Raw genomic sequence first — 26,613 nt, 5'->3', positions numbered from 1 at the left:
GAGATTAGCCCTGCTTTGCCAAAGCTCTGTTAGTGACCTGTGGAAATACTCATTCATTCAAAAACCTTAACTAAGTATCATTCAAAGTATACCAGGGACCCTTCAGTGCAGGGCTGCAGCGTGAACAAGATGCACTGTCTGTCTCTCATGGACTTTACAGCCTACAGGAGAGGCAGACATTACACAAATAATGCGCAAATGATAAAATAATTATCCTGAGTAAGTGCTTGGAAGGAAAAGATGACTATGCTCAGGTTACAGCACAACAGTGTCTTATGTTAGTTTTTCCAAAACGGAAAAGCAAAGTCTGTGTCCCTTTCCCATAACCAATCAATAATAGATTGAGGAACACAGATGAATCTGTTCACACACACACACACACACACACACACGGGTGCATGCCTGTGTGTGCGAGAAATGCAGAAAATAAAATAGAGAGTAAAATTTAAGCAAACTTCTATTTTGCACTTGGAGGCCTGGCTCCTAGGGACCAACTTAGAATGTGTCACTTTCATGCTGCCCAGTGGTTAGCTAGTCCTCACCCTCTTAGCATTCCTGATTCAGGGCTGGTTTTCATGTGTATATCCAGGGTCCTTAAACCACTGTACTTAGCTCAGTACAAAACGCTATTGCCTGCCTTTTATCATTTCCTCCTATAAAATGTGTGGGGTTTAAAAAGCACTTTTCGGTGTGGAAGCAAGGAAAATCTGGAGATGCCACTTTTAAACTACCAACTCTTTTTAATAATAAAAATGTATGCCTGGCCGGTGTGTCAGTGGTTGAGCATCGACCATTGAACCAGGAGGTCACAGTTTGATTCCCAGTCAGAACACATGCCTGGGTTGCGGGCTCGATCCCCAGTAGGGGGCGTGCAGGAGGCAGCCAATCAATGATTCTCTCTCATCGTTGATGTTTTTCTCTCTCCCTCTTTCTGAAATCAATAAAAACATATTTTTAAAAGTATTGGTTACTATTTTGTAACCAATCTGGTGATAAAAAGGTTTCATTGTAGAATCTGCTCATGTAGGCACTTCGCGTGGAGAAGAATTCACTTGCCCCTTTATATACTCCCTGAGAATAGCGATGGATCGCAGAGATGCGGGAACCGCCACAGTGCTGCTGCTCTGATGAACTGGTGTTTACCATGGAGGCGGCGAGTGACGGGGGAGGTGTGCCCTGAGTGCTCAGACTCACTCTCATAAGCTGGCTTCGGTTCTTTATCATGTGAAAGCCAGATGCTCATAGTTAACATTTTAATGGGTCCATTCTCCCAGGTAGCTTATAAATCCCACTAATAAATCAAAGGGCCTTCTTAACAGAATTTCAGGGGCTGCTACAATATTGCTGTATATAAGAATTAGGGGTACTGGAAGCTAGATTCATAATTTTTTTTCCTGAGGTCTCCACTGCCCCTCCCCCATACCCCTGCTCCCCGCTCCAAAAACAAACATGACTGGAGAAGGAAGTTGGAGATGAATGCCTCCGTGCCACATTTAGCAGCGTCTTCCACAAGACAAAGTGAGTTACTAAGAGAAAAATTTACAAGTGATTTAAAAGATACCATTTAAATTCTATTAGATAATTTTTTTGAAATAAAAGGCAATGAGTTAAGTGAGAATAAGATGTAAACCTTCCTACAATATTTGATTGCTAATGAACAGAAAGTATTAATCTTAGCAACTAAGAAGAGAAAAATGCATAGTGTTTTCCATTAAATCAACTAAATGATTAAACGAGTTAGTCAGTAGAAACCATTTTAATTTTCTAAATGTGAAATGTGCAGCTTATAACAAATAAATCCAAAGCACCTTTCTAAGCAAGTTTTGACCATAAAAAATGTGGGTTATAAAGCTGTTTGGTATTTTCCTCTTTACAGCCAATATTTTAATGCAGTGACGTTAATTGTGTAGAATGAAATGTCCCTCCTCTCTGGCCTTAAAAAAAGTCAGCATCCAGGGCAGCGTCCCTAGTGGATCTCCAACACTGTTACAAAATGATGGATCGTTGTCACAGTCAGTGTCGCAGCTTTCAGAGCTGTTACATTTTTAATTAAGTTGGCTGTGAATTTTTACATGGCAGAGGTTGATAAACTAGCGCTCAGCACAATATGACTCTTCTTCGCATGGCTGTCCTAGTTGGTACAAGTCTGTGCATAATCTTCTTAACATTCCATAAGTCTCCTGGGCCTCAGGCATTGATCTGTAACATTACTTGATGTTTGGAGATGAGGAAAAACATAAAAATCAAAGACCATGCTTCTAAGACATTACTTGGTGGACTGGGAGGAGATGTAACCTGTAACCCCTGGAAATTGGCTGCCATCCTCCCTTCCTGCACCCCATCCGCAAGGGCAAGAGTAATGGGTCATAGGTCGGTGTGCCAGTACTTCCAGCAGTAGGTTCTGAGAGGCTCCTTGGGAGCAGTGCTGGGGACATAAGAATGAGTCTAGGCACTGATCCATCTGAACCGACTCTGGGAAGTGCTCTGAAGGGAGGGGCCAGTCTATAATGGAGGAGGCTCCTAGGTCCAGGGGTCAGGCAAGCCTTCTCTGAACAGGTAGCTTTGGAGCTGAGATCTGAAGGTGGGATGGTAGCCAACCACATGAGGAGGAGAAGGCTGTGTGTTCCCAGCAGGGGAGCGGCATGTCAAGGGCTTTGGGTGGCAGAGAACCATTGGAAGATCTGATGAAAGGTTGGGGGCTGGAGCCCACAGTGGGAGTGAGGTGAGAAGGGATGCTCTTTCAGCCCAAGATGCAGTGTCTGCATTGCCAGGAAGCCCTCGGGAGTTGACTGATCAGCTGGAAGGATAGCTGTCAGAATGGTTCTATCAGGGAAAGATATCCAGATGATCTTGAACTAGAGGAGGGCAGTCACACCTTCAATGTATCTGTCTTCTATGGGCCATGAGAGAGTTAATAGAAACATCTAGGTGAAATGGTGGGAGAGGGGAACGTGTTCGATAGAATTACAGAACATGAGGGCAGGTGGGGGCCTTCTAGACTCTGTTCTCACCACCATCAGTTTGCACACTAGGAAGGTGAGCCCCAGAAGGAGTAAACACAGCAATTACTTTCAATGGCACAATCTCCATAGTTTCCAACAAGAGGCTGTGCAAATTGCAAAGGAGGGAAAAGAATATCTCAGTTTTCCTACACTGAGGTTACAGATGAGCCACAGAGCTACCATTTGTATTTGCAGGCAATTTCCATCATTCCGCATGCATGCTCACCCTGGAAGTGCTCAGGGGACCATCAGCCCATGCCCCACTTTGATTAGCAGGGACCCACCAGCCTAGCTTATCATTAACTCGAGGTTCTTCCTAAAACACTGTCACTTCCCTTTGTTCTCGCCTGCTAGGATACCTTGCCACGCATTATCCAAGAGTGAAATAGAAATATCTTCATTTTACTTTTGAGAAAACTGAGTCTCAGAACTTTTATTTCACTCTTGGGGAAAGTGGTCTCCTTATTTGTCCAACAACAGATGCGAGCGCGGGAGGGCTTGTAGGAGACAAGGTAGTACATAAGTTCTGAGACGCGGTTTCCACATTTGCCCATGTGGCTAATAGCAGCGCCTCCATTATCGGGCCGTAAGCATGATGTTATCCTTCATGCCAAGTGCTTCCTGTGATTCCCGGCATGCCGGAAGTGCCTGATCCACAGTTTATGTTAGTATCATAGAACACTTGGACTAATCAACATATCAGTGAATTAATTTTATTATTTTCCCGTGTGTAGAAAGAGAAAATGGAGTTTTGCTTTTCATAAACATTCAGATGCCCTTGAAATGTCCTGGAACTTTTTTTACTACTTGGTCGTCCTTTGTGCATGAGAAACTTCCCATTTAGGCTACGGGCTCCTCATGAATAAGTAAATTCCCATTGGTTTGTGTGTCCTGCTAGTTATGGGTGCATGAAGGTGTAACCACATCTTAAGGAAGGAAGGGCACTAGATGAGTCCGCCGTTGTTCATCATGGAAAGATTTCCGGCTTTGGGGTCACACAGTCCTGGGGTCAGTCCTGGCTGGGACATGTGCTGTCTGTGAGCCCTGGAGCCAATGAGTGATCCTTTCTGAGCCTCAGTTTTCTCAACAGTAAAACGAAAATATTTCTGTTTATTATATACTATGCATGAGATTTACCTAAAATAGGGCAAAATGCCTTACGTATAGTAAATATCCCACACTTTCAAATTATGCAGCTCAATTCAATGATAATTCCCATTGAAGTCGCCACTGTGTGTGGGGTGGGGGGAGGGGGAATGAAGTGGGGACTGAATCCCAATCAGTTATGCAGCCCTTATTTCTAAGGTGGTCCAAGTGGATGTCATTTTTGGCACCACAAAATCGACTTCCACACCCTCCCATAAAGCTTTTGTACTTGGCACCAGGAATACTTCAATGAGGCATTCGCAGCAGCATCGATGGGAACAGCTCAGGGGACCATCAGAAGACAGATGACTACACAGGGAGACTGTATTAGTTAGTAAGAAGTGTGCGTGGAGTAAACATAGCAGTTACTTTCAATGGCGCAATCTCCATAGTTTCAAACAAGAGGCTGTGCAAATTGCAAAGGAGGGAAAAGAATATCTCAGTTTTCCTACACTGAGGTTACAGATGAGCCACAGAGCTACCATTTGTATTTGCAGGCAATTTCCATCATTCCGCATGCATGCTCACCCTGGCACCATTTCAAAGCATTATTCCACATTACTGTAGTATTTTATCACACATCACAGGTCTGACACAGTTCTCTCCTTGGCAAGGAAGTGCTCCAGGCAAAGTTTCAGATTTTGTCAGTAGGAAAAAAGGAATCGTTACAATCCAGAAATGGCTGGGGAAACATTCCTTCAAGTGCTACAAATGTGTAAAGGGAAAGCTCCAGGTAGAATGAAAGATGAGCAACAAGCAGTCTTCTGTCTTGCTGGTTTCCGTGTATTCTATGCTGTGTTCTCTGGTTGGGCACAAGACCCCACTGGGCCAAGCACCTGGTGGGTGTCATTGGCCAATGAAGGTCAAGTTCTGAAGCCCAAAGTGAAGAGAGAAACTACTCCAAGTAATTTGAAGTCTTCGGTGTATGTGACCAGGGAGGGGCGTTCACATCTCATTGACATAAATTATCTGCCCCCCCTCATTGGCCTTCCTCTTGGTGTGGCCCAGACCTGGTGAAAGGGTGATGTGTTTCTCTCCATTTCACCCATGCAACCGAGATAGAGTCAGCTGGCACCTTGTCCCTGGCAAACTTTTACCAGACACTGTAAAAGCCACAGTGAACATGGCAGCTGGGAACCAGAGCTCCCAGGTGCCAGGACAGAGCCTCTGAGGGGTGGGTGTCCAGGATGCCACAGGAGCCCATGGTGGGGCATTGGCTCAGATTTTGGTGGGGTGACATCTACATCGAATACATGAGAGGTGACAGGACGCCATCCAGTTCCTCCCGCTCCTGCCCACTCCATCTCCCTAGTCCCATGGTTGGCAAACCGCGGCTCACGAGCTACATGTGGCTCTTTGGCCCCTTCAGTGTGGCTCTTCCACAAAATACCAAGTGAGGGCGCACATGTACCATGCGATTGAAACTTCGTGGCCTACGCGCAGAAGTCGGTATTTTGTGGAAGAGCCACACTGAAGGGGCCGAAGAGTCGCTTGTGGCTCGCGAGCCGAGGTTTGCCAAGCCACAGTTTGCCGACCACTGCCCTAGTCCACTGGGGGACAGTAGATTGAGATGTGAAAGAGCCTGGTGCAAATCCAGGTAGCTCCTTACTCCTCAAATGCCAGTCATTGACCCTAGTTTCTCCCATGTGTGGGAAGCACTTCTACTCTTGAAGTTTCTTCAAATCAGCTTCCTTTTTCTGCCTGAACACTTCATTGAAAAAAGAAAGATTACATCCCTCTTGCAATAGAGAAGCAATATAGTGTGCCCTAAATAGAAGGCAATTACAAAAGTAAGTACATTGAAAAGTAAAGTGGTGTTATTAGATTTCATCTGGGTCCTGTTGTTTGAGCCTGAGGCCTGTTCTTTGCTGGTGTGACGTGTGGATGATTGAGCCTCAGAACTGCTGAGGACAGAAAGCACAGGGCTGAACATCCTCCTGCAGAGCCCGGGGAGAGGGATGCTGAACGTAACCATCGCTGCGCATTCACGTCTTTAAGGTCAGACTCTATACCCAAAACCACCTTGTGCATCTACTGAGGACCGTGACCAGCTCTGAGAGTGGCCAGTGGAGTGCCCACATAAAGCAGTGGAGGAGGAAGGCCGTGCTTAGCTTTGCAGGGCTTGTTAAGCAGTTTGAATTTTGTCCTGAAAGAATTGGAAGCCAGAGAAGCAATTAGATGGCTGGCTAGCCTTTCAGAAAGACCGCTCACCTGCAGGGGGTGAGGGGCAGTATAGGGATGGAGAGGGAGAAGCAAGACTAGAAGAAGGGGTCTAGACACAGGGCACTTTGGAGGAAGCAGAGGAAAAACCAGAAGAGTGACTGTGACGAGGAGAGGAAAAAAAAATCTACCAAACTTGACTGGTGGGATGAGATATATAGTAGGTACTTAAACATGTTCTCTAAATGCTGTGGCTCATAGGCCTTTCCTCCAGAAAGAGCCAGTTCACTCCAATCTTTTTGTACCAGTTTTTGGTCAAGAATTCATAGTCTCTCAACTCAGCCTCTATTCTCCTCTCCAGCCTCCCTTCCAGCTTCCTAGCCGAGGTCTCTGGTTCAAGATTCCTCCAGAGTGAGGTCTGCAAACCAGGCCTGAGTGTTGATAACAATGCAGTTCCCTTTGGTTCCTTATAGGGTTTGGAGGTTTCACTTTCTCCCATCATTTCCCACATGTCTGAAGGCATTGGGGGCAATTTCCCCCCCTCGGACATATGGCAATGTCTGGAGACATTTGTGGATGTCATTATGGGGTTGGGGGAAGGGGTAGGCTAGTCACTTCAAGTAGATAGACACCAAAGATGCTGCTAAACATCCTGCAATGCACAAGACCACCCCAAAACTGAGAATTGTCTGATCTAAAGTGTCAGTAGTGCCTGAGGTTGAGAAACCCTGGCAGGACAGTGGGAATGGCAGAAAGGATCTGGTAAGGGCAGAGAGAAAAGGCCATGGTGGGGTAGGCACTTCCGTTGGGACCTATGTGTTATTACAGGCGAGTGTTGGGGGTGGACAAAATAGGAGTGGGGCAGCACAGCTTCCTCTGGATTGGTTTAGGGCCAGGGCCAGGCAACCAATCAGGAAAGGCAGCTTAGTTGGTTGAAGCATTGTCTAGATGCACCAAGGTTGCAGGTTCGATCCCTAGTCACAGCACATATAGGAATCAACTAATGAATGCAAAAATAGATGGAACAACAGATGAATGCTCCCTCCCCTTCTCTCTCTCTCTCAAATTCAATCAACAATTTAAAAAACTCACAAGTCTCCTGTGCTCCCAGACACCCAGGGCTCTGGGGGAGGGGCTTAGAAGGATGGGCGAGGCCTTGGATCACTCTTGGTAGGCAGATCAAGTTCACCTGCAGGCCAGCTCACTCAGTCCAGTACCCTGGCAGGTGTGTTGAAATTCCAGGAATCTTCACACTGTCTTGGCTAGGTTCCAAGCCCGCCCAGAAAACAAACATCTCTGTTTTCAAAGGATGGTAGCAATGGTTACTTTTTCCTGGGGGAAATGCCAGAAAGATAAACACTTTGTACATCACTGCCTGCCTCCTGCCTGCAAGCTTTGAGTCTATTTGTCAGACATTTATCTCCTTGTATACTCAGCCTCCCCCCCCGCAATTATCATTTAATTAATAAACCTAATAGCCTGAGGTACGCCGATCAATAAGAAAGAAAATGCGGGAAGCTTAATCTGACTCATCAGGTTATTGAACTGTCTGCAGAAAGCCGTAAGCCCTTCCTCCGAAATGAACGGGCACCCAGCCCCCGGAGATACTGAGGGCGAGGGGCCCATGTGTTCCCGCCGTGTTTGGGAAGCTGGAGAAATGGCATATGCAGACAGCCTGTTCTGATTCATGAGTGAGCTGGGCAGTGAATTTCTCTTTATTTAATGGATAGAAATGAATTTACTTTCGTGCAGAATAGGAGCTCTTTTTTTCACTTCTGTGGACAGGAGCAATTCTGTCTTCGTGGTATGTGCACAACCCAGTGGCTAACTACATAATCAAAAACTTGAGAAAAATACCTCTGACTCTCTCTCTCTCTCTCTCTATATATATATATACACACACACACACACACACATGTTGAGAGTCTTTTATATACTTGTCTATAAAAGAATCAGGCAGAGTTAGTAGCCACAGTAAGCCAGGATATGTAAGAAGTAAACATCTCAAAAGCCTGTTTTTCACTGTAATTTGGAGAAGCCTGCATCTCTCTCCATTGCTCCCCGCACATTCTCTGAGGGTTGCTGAGAGGTCGCTGAGAGCTAGGGATTAGATAAATGCAGATCGTCAGCATATGTACTTAGAGCAGTGATGGCGAACCTTTTGAGCTCGGCGTGTCAGCATTTTGAAAAACCCTAACTTAACTCTGGTGCCGTTGTCACATATAGAAATGTTTTGATATTTGCAACCATAGTAAAGCAAAGACTTATATTTTTGATATTTATTTTATATATTTAAATGCCATTTCACAAAGAAAAATCAACCAAAAAAATGAGTTCGTGTGTCGCCTCTGACACGCGTGTCATAGGTTCGCCGTCACTGGCTTAGAGCAAAGACATCCTACTCGGTGCGGGCACCAGAGTCCAGTGATGGGTTTCATATTCCTATCCTAACCGGAGGCAAATGATAATCTCTTAAAGGCCTACCCTTCCCGGGGGCTGCCTCTCAGGGAGTCCTGAGAGAATCCTCACCTGGGACCAGGTGCAGGTAAAGAACTGCCTTGGGTTCGACATCCAGCAAATGCATCCCAAGCTGACTCCAGTGATCAATGTTGCACAATGAAAATCCCACTAAAATTCATTAGCAGGACGAAAGCCGTAACTTCTGCCATCCCTGAGACCACCAGGGATCCTTCCTTTGTGAATTCTCAGGCCAGGGATTATCCTTTCCTTGAATTACAGTGAAATCTGTCTTAAGTGATCACCCAGGGACCATCCAAAATTGGTAACTTGGTAGAGGTTGAACTTTAGCTAAAGGTCAAACAAAATTCTTCCGGAAACCCTAGGGGTTGCTTAAAGGTGAAATGAGGAGCTGAAATGAAAATTGACTTAATCCCTGGTTTATGAACCTAGTAGCACAGCTGAGCAGACTGAGGGATGCAGTCGGCTCCTAAGTGCATCCTGACTTATCTTTCTAAAATGTCTCAAACCTTCTGTCAAGCACCATGGCCTTTCTGCTTGCTAATCATATGCCCAGCCATGCTTTATTTTCCAAGGGTGCCCATACATTTTGAAGACCTTTGGTGGCTTATCTGACCCATGACAGGGGTAATTCTACAACCATGGCAGGTGAGGCCCTGCTCACAATGCACAGAATGTGGATCACCGATACCTTTAAGATTGTTACCTGGGAAGAGGAAAATTGGCTCAACTGACATTCAGTGTTGGAAGGAGTTTTTGTTTGTTTGTTTTTAGGGAGGGATCTTTATTCTTGTCTATTATATGAACTAGGGGCCCAGTGCACGAAGATTCGTGCATTGGGGGTGGGGTGGGGGGGGAGGGTCCCTCAACCCGACCTTTACTCTCTCCAATGTGGGAGCCCTCAGGAGAGCCCTCTCCAATGCGGGAGTTTCTGTCTCTCTTTGCAATCATATGAGCAAATTGTCTGAGACCCCCAACCCAGTTTGGTTTGTTGCTCACAGAATAATAGAGGAATTTTTTTTTCTTTGCTCCATTGGTGGAGATTTCCTGGAAGTTTTAGGATATCTTCCCTTTAATTTTTTCCTAGACACTCTGATTTTACTTACGTCTCTCACCTTTGCTTTCCTACATCCCCCACCGCAACAGTAACTTGCTCCAGGCTCACTTTGCTCTAGTGTCTAGGAGAGCCGTCTGCCACCAGAACTACGATTCCCAGCATTCCTGATGCTCCCTGTGCTCTGGGCTTCTGCTTCTGGTCCTGGGGCTGCCATCACAACTATGATTCCAAGCATTCCTGGTGCTCCCCACACTCTGGGTTATCCCTGACAAGGGAGCCACATCCCCCCAAGCTGCCTGCTCTCCCACTCTGCTCTGTGTATGCAAATTACCTGCCATCTTTGTTGGGTAATTTGCATACTCACTCCTCATTGGCTGGTGGGTGTGGCGTGAGCATGGCTTGAGCATAGTTGAGGAATGCTAATTTGCATGTTTCTCTTTTATTATATAGGATACTAGAGTCCTAGTGCACAGCATTTGTGCACTGGGGTGGGGGTTCCCTCAGCCAGTCCTACGCCCTCTCACAGTCCGGGACCCCTTGGGGGGTGTCTGCTTGCCGGCTTAGGCCCACTCACGGCAGTCGGACATCCCCCAAGGGGTCCTTAGCACTGCCGCAGAGGCAGGAGAGGCTCCTGCCACCGCTGCTGTACTGAGCGGCACTCCCCCTGTGGGAGCACACTGACCACAAGGGGGCAGCTCTTATGTTGAGTGTCTGCCCCCTGGTGGTCAGTGCACATCATAGCAACTGGTCGTTCTGCCATTTGGTCTATTTGCATATTAGGGTTTTATTATATAGGATAATTATCTTTATATTGTAGTATAGAGGCCTAGTATAGAACATAAAATACCACTGTAATCTATTTTATGATCCCCTGTGAACAATTAGAGGAGAATTTATAGCCATCTTCAGGTAACCCTGGAACTGTCTGGGCTAAGGGTAAGAAGGCAAAAATCTGAGGGAAGTAGGGCCAGCATATTTCTCTTCTTCCTTCCTGTAAGTAGTGAAGGAATAGACACATTGGGCCCAAACCCCTACTGCCTCACATTCTGTAGCTTGGACTGGTCGCTGTGACCCAGTGAGCCTCTGTTTCTTCCTCTGTCATAAAACAATAATAATACCTACAGCTGTCATTGATTGACCCCGACATGCAAACCCTGAGCTGAGCAAGGACTTTACACACAGCGAGTGCACCCTGGTGAATCCCATTGCATTCCAGTGTGAGCAGTGGTTCTCCATTTGAGGAGATAAGACTGTCTATAAAATATTGATTAAAAATACCTACTTTGCAGGGATGCTGAGAACATTCAGTCACATGGCAGGCGAAAGCCACCAGCACAGCCTGCCTGCTGAGCAGCAGTTCCACTAGTTAGTCCGGTTCCTCTTCCCATAAAGATTGGCACTCACTATGTGTCCCTGTGACTGTGCATTTTAGAATTCTGATCCTCTGATGGGGTGGGAATTCCCCAATTTTTTTTACTCCTCACATGTTTACTTGAACACTGCAGGATGCCGGGAGGACAGCGGGGGCCTGAACAGATGAGTTCTCTGCTGGCGGGGCTGATGGTCAGCACTATTGTGCGCTTCAGGTCCTGTTGAAACCCTGGTGTAGGAGAAGGACTTAGGGAGGGTCCCCATGAGGAGAGGTGCTGATTGGTTTCTTGGTGTAGAAGCAAGGTTAACTCAGCATGCCTAGATCAGTACATCTAGGCCTTCCACTGTTCTATGTTAGTCTTTTTGGGCAATCTGAGTTCATATACATAAGAAACTGGTGTTTTGAACAAGTGTTTTCATACACAGTCTTTATGTCTTCGCAATATACCTTCAGACTTAAGTTCATGGTGATGGAGCGATGTGGGCAAGTGTGGCACATGGGAGCAGCCCTCTCAGCTCCATTTTCAAATTGGCGGTTCCTGGAAACCAGCAAACAGTCACCAGAAAGGCGATCCAGGGAGAAAGCCCCGAACGGCTTGTGCACATGAAAGTTCGATTCTCTTGGCTCCAGCTCCCAGGGCCTGGCTTTAGGTGCCTGACGGGCCAATTACCCCTCTTTTCTTAACAGGATTTACTTTCCTGATCACATCCATTACTTCCCAAAGCACCCCAGGGGAAGAACTGTACACAGGATGGCACCTTCTTTCTAGAAATTCTTTCTTATGTCCAAGTTAATGAGCCAACAAACGAATGTTTCCTGAAGGCCAGCACCCTTAGCTGCTGCTCTGCGCCTTGCTGACATCGTGCTACACCAGGCTCTTCGCTTAACCTTAAATCACAATACCTAATCCATAGCCCCTCCCCTTTCTTTCTAACAGTGGTGAAGTGCAATAGCAGTACATTAGCCACTTTCAGTTATTCTTCATCAGGTTAAGTCCATTCAACTCCATGTAATTGTGAGGTTGGTTACTAACACTGGGTAGTGGAGAGAATTAAAACAAAAACTTAACAGGAACCTCAGGTCTACAGCCCAGGTCTATTTATTGTTTTGTAAGACCTGTAGAGAGGATTTCAGGTAAATAATAAACTTAGCTTTTTATACACAAGACCCTTATGACTCAACCAAAGCCCACTTTTCTGTGTAATAAATCTAAGGAACTTCCTACAAAAGGAGAGCCTGTCCCTGGGGTAGTCAAATTGGCCCCCGCTGCTTGTTTGTGTGAACGAAGTTTGACTGGAGCACAGCCATGCGTGTGCCCTGCCAGTGGCTGTTTTCACAGGACGAAGCAGAGCGGGTTATCTGCAGCACAGGCTGTGGCCTGCAGAGCCTGAAACAGTTACTGCCCGGCCCTTTGCAGGAAAAAAAAAGGCTTAACCCTCCCTTGTCCTAAAACGGGGATGAACTTTAAACAGCGTGCTCCGTGAGGGCAGGGGTCATAGCTGTTTTGCTCACTGTGTATGCCCAAGGCCTCCTGGGTAATGTGGTCACTCAACAAAAGAAAGATGTTAGACTTCTCTCACTTTGGAAGTTTCCTTCACTTTTGTTCTTTATTCCCTCCCCTCCCACCCACTGTAGGATTGGAGTCCCAGCATATCATCTGTCTTCAGTCTTACCTCCTCCATTTGAGTTTTGTTCGCTTATAAACAAATGTTCTTCATTCAGTAAATGCTGTTGATCCCCCTCAATGGCCCAGGCCCCGGAGCATATGGTGGTGAACAAGGCAGTTCAGGCCCAGGCCTACAAGCCTTCAAAGATATGATGCTAGTGGGGAAGGCAGACAAAACAAGTAAACACACATGCACACAATCTCAGGCAGTGAGAGGAAATAAAATAGGGACATATGATAAAAGTATTTGCACAAGAACAGATGAATTTGGATGCAAATGTCAGAAAAGGCTTCACCAAGGAGGTATCATTTCAACTGATAACGAAAGGGGAAACCTGGGGACATTCCTTTGAACTGTTTATCTAGTAAATGGCATATATTTGTTTCATTTAGTTCTTTTTATGTTTTTGTTTTTTTGAGCATATTCTTGGCCTCCTCATTTGGCCTGTTTGTTTCTATGTAGTAGGTAGAAGGTGCCCTGTGGGGCCCAGTGGTGGAATCTACCCTTGTCACCAGAGCCAGGTGCTCCAGGGATGGTCCCTGTGTGAACTATATGGTCTCCTGTTGTGACTGAGCCACGGTTGCTTTGGACACACTGGCAGGTGAGGCTGGTCCCTGGCCTGGCTGGCTGCGAGGCCTGGCCACAACTGTTGCAGGCGCACTGGGGCAGGGGCGGCCTTCAGTGTGGCTGTCTGCGAGGCCCAGCCTTGACGGGGCAGACTCACTGCTGTGCTGGTGCTGACGGAGGCCACCCACCAGGTGTGGCAGGGCAGGAGCCACTTTGGAAGGATGCCAGCCTGGTGGGTCCTCAGGGAAATGCCAGGGTGGGGTGAACAGTGTTAGCAACTTAATGAAGAATGTCAGAAATGGTGCCTGCCAGGGTCAGACCCATTAGGTGGGCAAAGAGTAAAGACAGTGGGGAAAAATAGTGCCCCCAGCACGTCTGACTCTGGAAAAAGTTCCCACACACACCCTAACGTTACCCAGTGTATCACCTTCATGTCCGACCCAGGTCTTTCAAAGTGCTCCCTCCGCACTGGGACTCGGAAAGAGCACAACCTTTATTTCCTACAGCCCTTCGTCTCTCCCAGATGCGAGCCCTGCTGGTTTTCAAAGCAGGTGTCATGGGGGCTCCTCTTCCTGGCGCAAGCCCCCCAGGCTGGGGCTCAGACCCCTCGCCCTTCAAGGGGGCACCTCTGCAGTTGTGAGATCCCTCCTCCCTGTGGGTCACCACATGTGGAGGGAGGGGGCGGTCCTGAGTGGACAGAGGCTCTGCCTCCCACCTTCTCAGTGTGGCTTTTCCTCTGGATCCATGGTTGTAGGAAATCTGTTCTGTGAGTCGCCAGGTCGTTCTCAGGGACCGCTCTTTCATGTGTAGCTGTAGCTTTGGTGCCAATGAGAAGAGGTGAGCTCAGGATCTTCCCACTGTGCCATCGTGAGCCAAAGCTGGAAGCCATGCCCCCGAATGCCAGTGTAGCCTGTCCGTGAAATGTCCTTCTTGTGGTTGGTGCCCTGTCCCGCAATGAGCCTGTCTCCGGGTCCCGAGTCACTGCCCCTGCTCCTGTGCGGGACCTCACATCCGACTTCCGCTTCTAAGGTTGCTGGAGTGTAGCAGCTCGAGAGTGAAGCAAGGAGACATTTAGGAGGTGGTCGTGGTCATTCGGGGGGAAATGGGCTCTTCTTCGAGTCCCAGGGGAGTCCCACCTCTTTCCAGGATTTTTGCTTGATGGACAGCCACTGTCTCCCCTGTCCTCTGTGCTGCCACAGCCACTCAGGCCCCCCCCTTTGCACCTAATCTGTGAAATGTCCTATATTGTCATTTATCCCACGTCTCTGTCACTGAGTCATAGCCCCTCAAGAAAAGGGCCCTGTCTTGCCACTTTTCTTCCTTCGACCCTATTACAAGGTCCCTCAGCGTGTAATGGTGATAATGTGTAGCCATCACCCCAGTGGAGAGAACAGCCATCTATGTCAGCCCATCACCTCGGGAACATGGGCAAACCAGAGCTTGTTTCCAAGGAAATTCAAAATCATAGAACAGTGGGAGCGGAGAAGCTGTGGCCTCTGGCCTGAGTGGCTTGGAAACCAGCCAGGAGCGAGGGCCATTCCCTCAGGAGGCACACGGAGCTTTCCGGCTCATTGAAACCCTGTGGGTACATGCACCCCTGGGCAGCCAATTCCCATTCATTGTCGAGGTCACAGCACCAAACTCTGGCTCTGTGAGCTCACAGAAGCATTAATGGGGTAATGTGCTCCATCACGCAAATGGGAATCAGAGACTATAATGGGCTTCATTATATCCATCTGTTCATCCATCACTTCTCTCCATCGCTCACCACTTCACTCCAGAAACGGAACACCCCTCACTAATTAGATTTATCCTAATCTCCTTTATGCGCCATCAATCCTCTCAGAGGCCATCTGTGAGTTTAGAGTTCAGACCTTTAAGAATTATGCTAATCAGTCTTTTTCTAATTTAAAGTGTTCATCTGATGGCCACAATTTGAAACTTCTTGCTGTGACAAATGGGAATTCATTGTGAGATTTTGTGCTAAGTTTAAACACCCTCATCCTCGGAGGTGCCACATAACGGGCCGTTTCTAAGAAAATCTCGAGCTGAAGAGCATAGAACCTCGGAGCCAGCAACGAGCGAGAGAAATAGAGCCTGTGTGGGAAGAATGTTAATTGGCGTGCAATACGAGGAAGAGGTGATTTGCTTTCATTTGTAGAATCACAACCAGAGGTGCCTGAGCTAACATTTGCGAGTGGATTGTATGTTTGGGTGGTGCAGCCACTGGCGTGTAAAATGCAGAGGAGAAGCAGTTCCCCGAGGCAGGCGCCCGAGGGCGAGGAGTGAATTTTCAGCGCCCTTGCCTCCCCGGAGCCTGCGGCCTGGTCACCAGGGGCTGGTGGGGAAAGATAAGCAGATTTCTGTGCAGTGGTTTGAAGCTGGTAGGCGAAAGGGCACTTTCGGACACCGCACAGTGGCATTCACTGTGGAGCCGAGCACCCAGGCCCTGAGCTGGGTAGTGAATAGAAGTCAGCCCTGGTCTTGGGCAGTGGGAACAGAGCTCAGTGGAGAGGTTGGTGATGACTGCATTAATTACTCATTGAATGAATAAGCAGATGTGACTTGACTGGGAATTATAGTCCAAGTAGCACTTTTCAGATGGAAAAGTACCCATGAGTCTCTTGCAGATCTTGTTAGAGTTTTTGATTCATTTGGTCTGGGGTGGGGCCTAAGATCTGGCATTTCTAACAAGCTCCAGGTGTTGTGGATGCTGCTGGCTTAAGACCACACTTGGTGTAGCTGGAGAGGTGAAGAGTTTGGGGGCACGAAGAACCAGGGCCAAGCCCTGCCCATGTATTGGCGGAATTTCTTTCCTCAGTACCGCATTCTTTCAACAAATATTTATTGAACCTCTATTATGTGCCAGAAACTGTGCTCAGTTGAACAGCTGGGACAAGCCAGGAAATGCCCCTGCTCTCATGGTGTTTTTAGGATGGTGGGGCAACACCCAAGAAAAAAAGGTAACAAAGCAAAAATGAGTTATTATAACTTGTGGTGGTTGCTAGCAATGGTGGCAAACATTTATTGGACCCTACTGTGTGCGAGGCAGAATTTTAAAATATTCATGTTTATAACAACCGGTATCCCTGATTTTAGATACAGAAATGGGTACAGACATGAAAAGCAGCAGAGCCATGACTTGGAGTCAGGTAGCCCAGCCCTGGGATCGGCGCCCTGGACCAGGGTGTGGCTGACCTTTCCTGTGAAGGGCCTGGCAGTAAACCCTTCAGGCCTGCAGGCCACGCACTTTCTGTGGCACCACCTGCACCTGCCTGTGTAGCACAGACGCAGTCAGTGTCATGAGTGAGCAGAACTCTGTTCCAAGGGGAGTTTATTTACCAGAACAGGCCCTGGGCCAGACCTGACCCACGGGCTATACTTTGCCAACACTCATCCTGGATTGTTATCCCAGGCAGCGCATCTCACATTGTAAAGCAGCCCTGTCCCGTGTAAATATAATGTGAGCCACACGCGTAATTTTAAACCTTATTGTAATATATTTTTAACCTAAAATATCCAAAGTATTATCATTTAGAAAGGTAATCAATATAAAACAATGTTAATGAGAAATGTTCTATTCTTTCTGGCACTAGGTTTAATCTGACGTGTATTCTACACGCTCAGCACATCCGCTCAGACTGGCCATGGTTTACGTGCCCAAGAGACACATGGGCTCCTGGCCACTGGCCTGGACAAGGCACAGGGCTTCAGACTCACCTGGCTGAGCCTGCGAGTCTGTGTGTCTAAAGAGCCCCGATGGTGTGCTCTGTGGAGCAGCAAGGCTGCGGCTGCCACCCCTGAAGGGAACATTCTCTGATGAGACTGGGAGCAGCCAGCAATAAGGTGGCCCAGGAAGGCTCTTTGAAGGGGCTGTATTCAAGTTCAAACCCAGGGGGTAAGAAGGAGCTAGCCAAGAGAACAGGGGGAGTATGCGCTCCAGGCAGAATAAGAAACTCTTTTAAATTAAGTGAGGCAAGTTAATTCCAATAACATGTTTTCTCTGGCAGTGGGTTCATTTAGATTTTTTTAATGGCCATCTGACAATTACTTAGGTTTCAAAGTTTCCCTCCAACAAAAATCATTCTGCTATTTCAGATAATTTCTCAAATAATTGACACAGACTGGCCGAGGCAGGTTTGCATGTGTTTTACACGCATGCATCTGTTTTACCACATAAGCCCAGGTGAGGGAATAGTTAAGTGAGAAGAGCTGACGGTCAGTGGCAGCACCTTCTATGTTTGCACTGATCTGTGTTTTGCCTTTTCATTTACATTTCCCTTTGATGAAAAAATGAGAGAAACGGAGAAACAAAAGAAACAGAAAATCTCCAGCACTTGTCGGTGAGAGAGTTGGGGCATGAGACATTCCACACGAATGATAACTAAGTTGCTGAGCGTGCTGTGTGCCGGACACTGCCGAGGCCCTCGTGTGGATTATCTCATCCACTCATCCCAACAACCCTATGTAGTAGGCATGCGTATGCGTTATGGACTGAATTCATACCCGCCCCCCAAAAAAAGATATGTTGAAGCCCTAACTCCCAGTACCTTGAAATGTAACCTTGTTTGTGAATAGGGCTTTTATAGAGGTAATCGAGTGAACATAAGGTCATCAGAGTGGGTCCTCCTCCAAAAAGACTGGTATTCTTGCACAAAAGGAAATGTGGACACAGACAGTGATGTGAGGACGCCATGGGGAGATAAGGCAGAGATGTGGGTGATGGGCTAGCAGTGAAGCAATGCCAGACACTGCCAGCTGACCACCGCAATCTAGGAGAGGCACGGAGCGGACGCTCCCTCAGAAGGAACCAGTCCCGTCCACGCCTGATCTCAGAATTCTGGCCTGGAGAGCTCTGAGACAAGCAATTTCCATGTTTAAGCCACCAGGTCTGCGGTACTTTGTTATGGCCGCCCCAGGAGACTCACACAGCATGAGGTCCTCTACCCCGTTTGACAGAGGCCCCAGCGCCGAATGTCTGTGTGATGTGTCCGAGCCTGCCACCCTGAAGGGCGTATAGTAGTAAAAACAGATTTGTGCCTGTGAAAATACATGGAAGCCTACTATTTCAGTCTAGGCCGTTCATTATGTGAGAAACTGTCTTAAATAGCAGGATGATTTTGTTTGAGTAGAAACTTTGAAACCTAAATAATTATCAGATGGCCATTTAAAGAAATCAGAACTAACCCACTGTCAGAGAAAACATGTTATTGGAATCAAGTAAGCTGGCGGCATAATCTGCAAATTCCATGTGTACTGCTGTGGTCTCTGAAACATAATTATCGAGCTTAAGTTAATCAAAATAATGCTCAGAAAACCTGGCCTGGCAGCCTGTGGTAAGTAATTATATACACTGATTACACATGTGATCCACAGCCAGCAGAGGCCCAGGAACCTCCATTTGCTGCAGACACTGCACATGTACAATTAGGGAGCCACACAGAAGAGTGTCCACAATGAGAAGGAAATCTGTGGAACGTGCAGGTGCCCACTGCACCCAGTGGAGGTCTGTAGCATCGCAGCAGGGCCAGCTCAGGAAGGGGAGGCGGCCAGGGGTGCTTACTGCTCACCACAGCCTGTGCCCCAAACTGTTGTTTCCATTTTCTCTCAAGTTCCTCTTTCAAAGGATGATTAGCTCTGGGACAAGCAGAGGTCATCTTTCTTGGTGGTTATCCAACCTCTGAAACAATAAAATTGCCATTAGTGATGGGTCACAAATAAGGGTAGGATGCTGACCTCAAACATACCTTCATTTGTCCTTTGTTTGCTATTTGGTTTTCTCTCCAATTATCCTTGAAAGAGGGGAATACCATTGGGGTCCATGGGCTAAGACCAGGGACACTCAAAGTTTGGCTTCTACTCAGATTCTTTATAAGTTTACTATATTACCAAAATGTATTAAGTAGATATAGTTGAATTTCAGGTTGATGAGATGCTATTTTGTTCTGTATCTCTCTCACAGCATATGTCTCTGCTCTTGCATTAGTGTTATAACAATTGTTTCGAGAACAAACTCTTCTTTGAGGCTAAGGATGGCCATAACTCTGTTGGCCTTCTGAATATCTGATATGGGTGTTTACCTGGACAAGAAGTATTTAGTGAACACCTACTGTGTGCCTAGTTCTGGTTGTATAAGGTCATTGTTAAGATATTGGATTGAATCATGTGACATTGATGTTTTGAAGGTTAAGGAAAAGTTGAATATTGCTAATAGATATGGTTTACATTCATAGAATCTATAATTTAGTGGAAAGATATACATAATAAAAGACACAACAGAATAAATTTCCTGAAATGAAGCCACGTAAAAGAGCCTCCTAGCCCAACGCTGGGGGATCAGGGAGGAAATGTATTCCATGCAGAGAGAGGAGTATGTGCAAAGGGCTGGTGGTAAGACAGGCAGGTTGTTTAAAGAAACACTCCTACTTAAATAGGGTGGGAACAGAGGCTGCCAAGGGTAGAGAGATGAGGGTGAAATGGAAAATAAGATGCCAAAAAAGTGGTGGCAAGGACCAGCTTACTCAGGACCAGAACAGTAGAAGGCAAAGGTTAGGGTCTAAGCCAGTGGTTCTCAACCTTCTGGCCCTTTAAATACAGTTCCTCATGTTGTGACCCAACCATAAGATTATTTTTGTTGCTACTTCATAACTATAATGTTGCTACTGTTATGAATTGTAATGTAAATATCTGATATGCAGGATGGTCTTAGGCGACCCCTGTGAAAGGGTCGTTCGACCGCCAAAGGGGTCGCGACCCACAGGTTGAGAAACGCTGGTCTAAGTCGAAATGGCCCTGAGCCATTACCTAGAATTTAATTTCTGCTTTGAAAACAAGAGAGCCCGGCCCTACATATACTTCTTCAGTTGTGAAACTAGATGCAGGGCACCCCTATTTTTAAATTGAGGGTCCTTTTTAGTAGAGAAGCAAGACTGGAAGGCTCAAACTATTCACTTGACCTTCCTGGGCCGTTGTTTCCGTCTTTGCAAAATGGGGACAGCGGTATTGTGCCTCTTGTCTGCTCAAAGTCGATCCAATGAGAGCCCATGTGCAAAAGTGCTCTGATTCAGAGACTTCATCTTAGTCTCCATCGCCCAGCAGATGTTCAATACTGTCCATGAGACAGGGAAGGAAGGTTGAGGGAGCGGCTCTGGAGGCCCACCATCCGCCGGCTATAAGATGAGATCACATCTCCGAGCCGTACCTTCCTCGCCCGAAAAAGGAGATGGCAGCACCAAGGGCTCTTAGGAGGATTGAATGAGATCATTTCTGTTCCAGAACCTGGCAATTAGCGAGCACTTACTAGGAATCCATTAAGAATAACAGTAGTATTAGAACAATAATACGATTATGCTGTCATTATTCTCGGGCTCCCATTCTTCCCTGTTTCACTTCCCTGAAGCAGAAGGGTCTCTCCCATTGGACTGAAAGCCTTGCCCCTGTGGCCGGGGACAGGGGCCTGTTTCCCATAGAGCAGCATTTGTTTCTCACGCTTTCGCTGCTGCTTGCCTAAACCTGACTCCTTTTATCAGTAGACAAGCTCTCTCTCCACCCGAGGCCCAAATAACCATTTGCAAAGTGAAAGGACAATCAGTGGTTGGTTTTGCCTTTGGGATGCCAAAAAAAATTAGTTTGTCTGGTTTTTAAAATTTTTTATTTTGGCATCTGATTGACACAGTCTGAACAACTAATTAGGAACACTCGCAGATCTTGGACTGATAAATTGGCTAGTAAGCCAATTGGAGTCAATTATTGCCAAAATCAAAAATTAAAGAGCTAGAGGAGCAGATAGCTTGGGAATTAATGGCTTTTTCCAACACTCTGTTTCCTACCTAAATATCAATCAGCAGACTGTCTGTTGTCCCCAAATGGTGGGCAGCAGAAATGGAGCTAGGGCTTCGAAGCCTTGGAATACAGTCTCGGTGTAGGAATTGGCATATACACAAGAGGACTGAAAGAAGCTATAAAATGTAGAAAGCATGTGAAATTTATATTACTACTGCAGACGTGTTTATTAAAATCCAGCAAGTATTACTTTTGCTTCAGAACTAGGACATGAGAGCAAATTTATGGAGAGAAGAACGTTTGGATGACTGTCTCACAGACATAAAGCTCTTAAGGCAGAGCAGTTTTAATTAAGAGCAGCATCCTGTGTGAAGTGTTATACCCAAATGGATCCTGGGGGTGGGGGGCGGGGGCGTTCAGTGGAGGGATAAATCAATTTCAGACATCTGGAATCCAATTAATAACGTCAGTGCTTTCACATGCAAATGCTACTGTGCAGTAATCCTATGGAGGTTCTGCAATGGAAGCGGGATTTCCGCAGGGAGGGAAATTGCAATCATCCTATGTGGTGATCCTACATGTTGCCCAGAGATGTTTGTTTCATCTGTGGCCTGCCGTTACATAGCCATTGAAGTGATGTTTAATGACTAACGAGCATCTGCAAATCAGACCCTCGCCCCTGGAGCTTTCAAGCCAGGGCACACGTGTGCCACAGAGGCAGTATGGCAGGAGGGACGCCCCAGGGGTGCTCAGACTGGAGAGCGTTACAGATCTGCATCAGACACTGAGTCTAGGAATGAGCATTTACAAAAATATTAGTTTTGGGGCCTTTAAAGCGATACCTGAAATTATAAGAAATATTTTAAAGCATTTTGATCTTTTATCCTTTGAAATCAACCAAATAAACTTCTTTAAAACCCTTTGGTGGCACTGAGGTGAGATTAATTAAAGGATTAGGACACTTAAAAAAGATTTTTGTGGGTGTTTAATTCATACAGGTATAACTCTCAACATTAATATTTTCAGCTTTAATGAGAATATCAAAGATACTAATATTTAAAATTCAAGCCATATATATGTGTATATATACATACACACACACACACACACATACATAATCCAAGCCTAGGAGAGAGATATATATTTATTTATATAACATATTATTTCTATTTGTATATATCCCTATTTTTATATATTTATAATTCATATTTATATTATGCATATTATTTATTATGTATGTATATTTATAGGTATAAATATAAGTCCCAGGCTTGGCTCTGTCTTCTGTGCCTCTTGGTAATAAATAATTGGGAGGTTAGATGCACAGTAGGAGGCAGAAAGAGGGAGGCATCTCTTTTCTGGCCTGGTGCTTTGAAATGGTCACAAGCCTGGCAATGCACTTTAACTTTTCCCCCCGTGGTGAAGAAGTGAGTTTGCAGTTGCCTCATATCTCTGCTGTCTGTGCTGATTTCTGGGTTATGGTCACTTCTAGGGTTTTTTAAAATTGAGCCAGCAATAAGGAAGACTCAGTTTCTTTGCATTCAATATTCTGGCTTAAAAAATAAAAAGATGTTTGAGATCCTGTGTGACAAAGATCTGTCACCACACATGGTGAGCTTAGCGTTTCAGCTACATCCAGGCTTTACGTCTTCATTAAAGAAGGTTTGTAAGTGAAATAGAGAGAGGCGTTTGGGAAGGTTGGCTCCTAATTTGTTTGTCAGCTCACATGGGCCAAGTTCTTTGAAGGGCATGGGAACAGCTCCCTGCGAAGTGAATGTGTTTGTGAGGGGATAGTTTTGTAACCGAGGCAGAAGGAGTCGTATAGAAAGAAGGAATCATGACCATCAGAGGAATGGAATATAGATTTCACATTAGTCATTTTTTATCTGCCAATACATGGTGCCGGTGCCCGGCGCCTGGCCGGAGGGTGCTAGGGTAGCTCGTGTAGCTCTGCCAAACATATGGCGAACATTGGAAAGAAGTTTGCGAGGTCAGCCTGCTCCATTGTGGCCACCACTTGTGCAAATTGCCGCTCACCTGCTTTTCTGTGGAGCTGATGTTAAGGTGAGGGAGAGGCCCAGGCACAGAGCCTCTGGGCCAGCTGTTCTGGCTGCCTCTCTACCTTCTCCTCGAGCACCTGGACATACTGTGTCTCCACAGGTTATCATTCTTCTGAGCCTAAAAAAGTAGGTGTTTAACGAGGGTGATGCGACCAAATGAATCACTGACCCCCATTCTCTTCCTCTAGTGCCGAGGAAGGGAGGGTCACCCTCGTCTCTGTTCATCTCTTGCCCTCTCTTTGGGCACTTCCTCTCTCTGCTCCAGCCCCTGCTCGGCAGCCAGCTCATGACCACGCAGATACCGTCCTTCCTCTGATCCCTCTCAGCTAATCGCCACCTCCTCAGAGCAGTCTTCCCTGACCACACTGTCTAATGCGGTTCTCTTCATTGTTCTCTCTCATGGTGACAATGGATTCGATTATTTGCAAATTGCCTGCTCTCTTGCCTAGAAGGGAAGCCTCCGGAGGGGCACCAGGCCGTGTCCAGCTTGCTCCCCACGGCGCGGGCAATACACTGCGCCAGCACCTGGTAGACACGGCACTATTTGCTGAATAACTGAGCGAGTTCTCTAGAGAAACCAGCTTCCAACGCTTGGGGGACCTGTGCTGTACGTGCCCCCAACCGAATTCAGCTTCTCCCAGTGGGTCTATCTGCAGGGCTCAGCCTTGCTGCCTGGAACATGGTGTTGAGCAGGAGTCTGAGGCTGTTTGTGGCGGCGTATTTTTGGTTGCATGTTCTGTGTTGGCTTACCTTTGTGCAGTGCAGACATTCCACCGTCCTGAGGAATTGCTGTAGTGCCCGGATCCTGATTCTCAAGGTTCTCTTAGTGCCTTTGAAAAAAGAAGCCATAGTTTATATGAAACAAATGTTTAGAAGATGTAAATGAAACCAGAAGTTGGCCCTTTGCCGCTTCCCTTTCCTCATTCTGACATCACTCCAGGAGTCAGGGCAACACTTGCTCAAGCACCGATATCCCAAACACAGGGGAAGACTCATGTAATGTGACTGGCCAAGAAAATTGCTTTTTGAATCAGTGTTTCCCTCCCCAAAGTTTGCTGCGTCACAGCCCTTCCTTTTAGAAAGGCTTTCATTTCTCGGTGAGCATGTTTGCAGAAACGGGAGGCCTGAGGTAATCAAACTGGTAAAAATCTCTAGTTCCTGACGCTTCACCAATTTCTTACCCATTGAAAACGGGGAAGGGTCAGGGAGGCTGGAGCTGGAAGCTGGCAGGTGCTGGTCAAGGCGCTGCTTCCTGAAAACTGCCCTGACCTGGAGTTGCCTTCGCAGAGGAGTGACCGCCAGGCCCTGCCCCGGCTGGAGGCTGATCTCTGTTTGCAACTTAGCTTTTCTGTTCTGTGCTGCTTTGTCAACCAGGCTTTCTAAAATGTCAACCAAATGACGTTCCCAAGAATGTACAGAGTGGGTCCAGCAAACGATATTTCTAATCCCAACAAATACTGTTCCTAATTAGCATTGGGATGTGAGTTCCTGAGGCTCAGATTTTCACCTGGAAAACGGACAGAGTGAGTCGGGAGGGAAAGTGCTGCTGGGGATTCTGCTCCCAGGGGTCAGGCACAGCGAGCAGCGGGGATAGGAAGATGGACAGTTCTGTGATTTGGTGATCTCTACTATGAGCATCGGAGCTAGGCAGGAGGCTCTTTGCCCAATTAACTATTGTTGGGGGCTTATTATAATTTGAGGAGAATGAACGCCTGGGTTTATGCAGCTGATGGCTAGAGCAGTGGTCAAGCTATTGCTGTAAAGGGCTTTCTGTCTGAAATGCTGAGCCCAGGGATTAGGCAGCTTAGTCTCATCCCTTGCAAACACGAGGCTCACTGGAGTAAGCCCTGAAGGAAATGGCAGCCATGGAGTGTCTTAGCAATAACTCCAGATGGCACTTCACTCTGTGCAGACAATTCTCAAGTGCACTGACTCCCATGTTCTCCCCCACATTCTCCCCAGCCATAGTCTAGTTTCCAAGTCCTGCTCCTTAACCGCCTGATGTCTTGTAAGAAAGCTCTGAATGGTGGCCGCCAGGAGGCAGTGCAGCAGGCCTTTCTTTAACCTCAGATTTTAGGTTAGCCTCCCTGCTGGCTCCCTTGACAGGAAGGGACTCATTTGATGTTTTAATCAAAATCAACTCTGCATAGGACCAGAAGCCAGGGTTGCCTTTTTCTGAGCTGCTCCTAGCAAGCTTCCAATGGAAACCTGCAAATGTTAATATCCAACCAATTAAAGTGATTTTCTGATGGCAGGCATGAGATGCCCGCCTTGGTTTGCACAGGTTTTATAGGTTATACAGTATAGAATGCTCTGAAGACCTTTCTCAGTACAGTCGACTGAGGAATATCTGGTCCAAACTGTGATGAGGGCAAAGTCTCATTTGCTGCTTTAGCAATCGGCTTGACAATGTGATACTTTAATGTATAATTGGATAAGCAATTGGGTTCTGTTATAGTACAGTGGTTTGGCATAATTATTTTCCAGGGCTGTGATTTTCTCGTTAATAAATACTTTGGGGGGTTACAAATTCTTAAACATCAACACTCTATGCTCCTTGAAAGTAGGTTGCCATTAATTAATATAAGAGCTTATTTCAGCATTTGGGCCCCACTGGCAGCGCTAAAAAAACGTTTGCTTTTACTCAAGCAAGTTAGGCTGAAGCCAGAGCTTTGGCAGCTCATCAGAGGATGAATGCTGCGTTGATTAACTGAGCTCCTCTGGACAAAGGGCAAAGACTTGGGCTTCGGAGCCTTCACAGTGACCAGAGGAAATTTGATTTCACTTAAAGGTCTCACCATCTAGAAATCAGCCTGGGGTTCCAGTTCATAAGATCCCGCACACAGAGAGTTAGAAGAAAGGCCATTAACATATTTTTGCACAAAGAAATAGTTGAATAACCTCAGGGTTCTAAGGAAGCAAAGTGGCGGCACAATACATTTTTTTTTTTTTTTTTTTTTTGGTATCAAGTAAGAGCATGAGGTGATTGATTAGGACCCCAGGAAAGCCCAGCGTGACTGTCTGCTCAATAACTGGCAGTTGGAGAAAAGTTTGGTTCTAGGGAGGAAACTCATGCAAAATGGATGCTGTGCGTGTATGAGAGAGACAGCCTCCAAAATCATGGCATCTTTCTCACCACCAATCTACTAGCAAATGGTCCAGGAAGGCTACCGGGACTTGGGACTGTGGGAGGCACAGACTTTGCAGTAGCTCTGAGCAGCCTTGAGCAGGGGAGCCGGGATCCTTGTGTGCTACACAAAGGGCCAGGAAGGTAGTGATCAGAGGCATAGGTCTGTCTACAGCAGTGGTTCTCAACCTTCCT

At 46.6% G+C, this 26,613-nt stretch overlaps 1 protein-coding gene and 1 long non-coding RNA gene across 8 annotated transcripts in view; one reads left to right on the top strand and one right to left on the bottom strand.

Annotated features, from left to right (window-relative positions):
- FHIT (fragile histidine triad diadenosine triphosphatase) overlaps nucleotides 1-26,613 on the top strand; it is a 1,340,207-nt gene that overhangs the window by 1,282,708 nt on the left and 30,886 nt on the right. The gene's annotated exons all lie outside the window — the stretch shown is intronic.
- Nucleotides 16,278-26,613, bottom strand: part of LOC138992728 (uncharacterized) — a 283,495-nt gene continuing 273,159 nt past the window's right edge. The window contains exons 3-5 of one of the 2 annotated variants that reach the window (XR_011468128.1): nucleotides 24,042-24,121; nucleotides 23,269-23,409; nucleotides 16,278-19,129 (exon numbers count right to left, since the gene is read on the bottom strand). This is a non-coding gene — a long non-coding RNA (uncharacterized lncRNA). The remainder of the gene's footprint in view (nucleotides 19,130-23,268; nucleotides 23,410-24,041; nucleotides 24,122-26,613) is intronic. The other variant, XR_011468129.1, reaches the window with a different exon arrangement.

Source organism: Myotis yumanensis, unplaced genomic scaffold (genome assembly GCF_028538775.1).
Source record: "Myotis yumanensis isolate MYYU_CA2020_CCGP unplaced genomic scaffold, mMyoYum1.0.hap1 SCAF_14, whole genome shotgun sequence".
In the NCBI taxonomy this organism is placed as follows: domain Eukaryota; kingdom Metazoa; phylum Chordata; class Mammalia; order Chiroptera; family Vespertilionidae; genus Myotis; species Myotis yumanensis.
The sequence above is the reverse complement of the archived record's forward strand: the minus strand, read 5'-3'. Positions and strand labels throughout refer to the sequence as shown.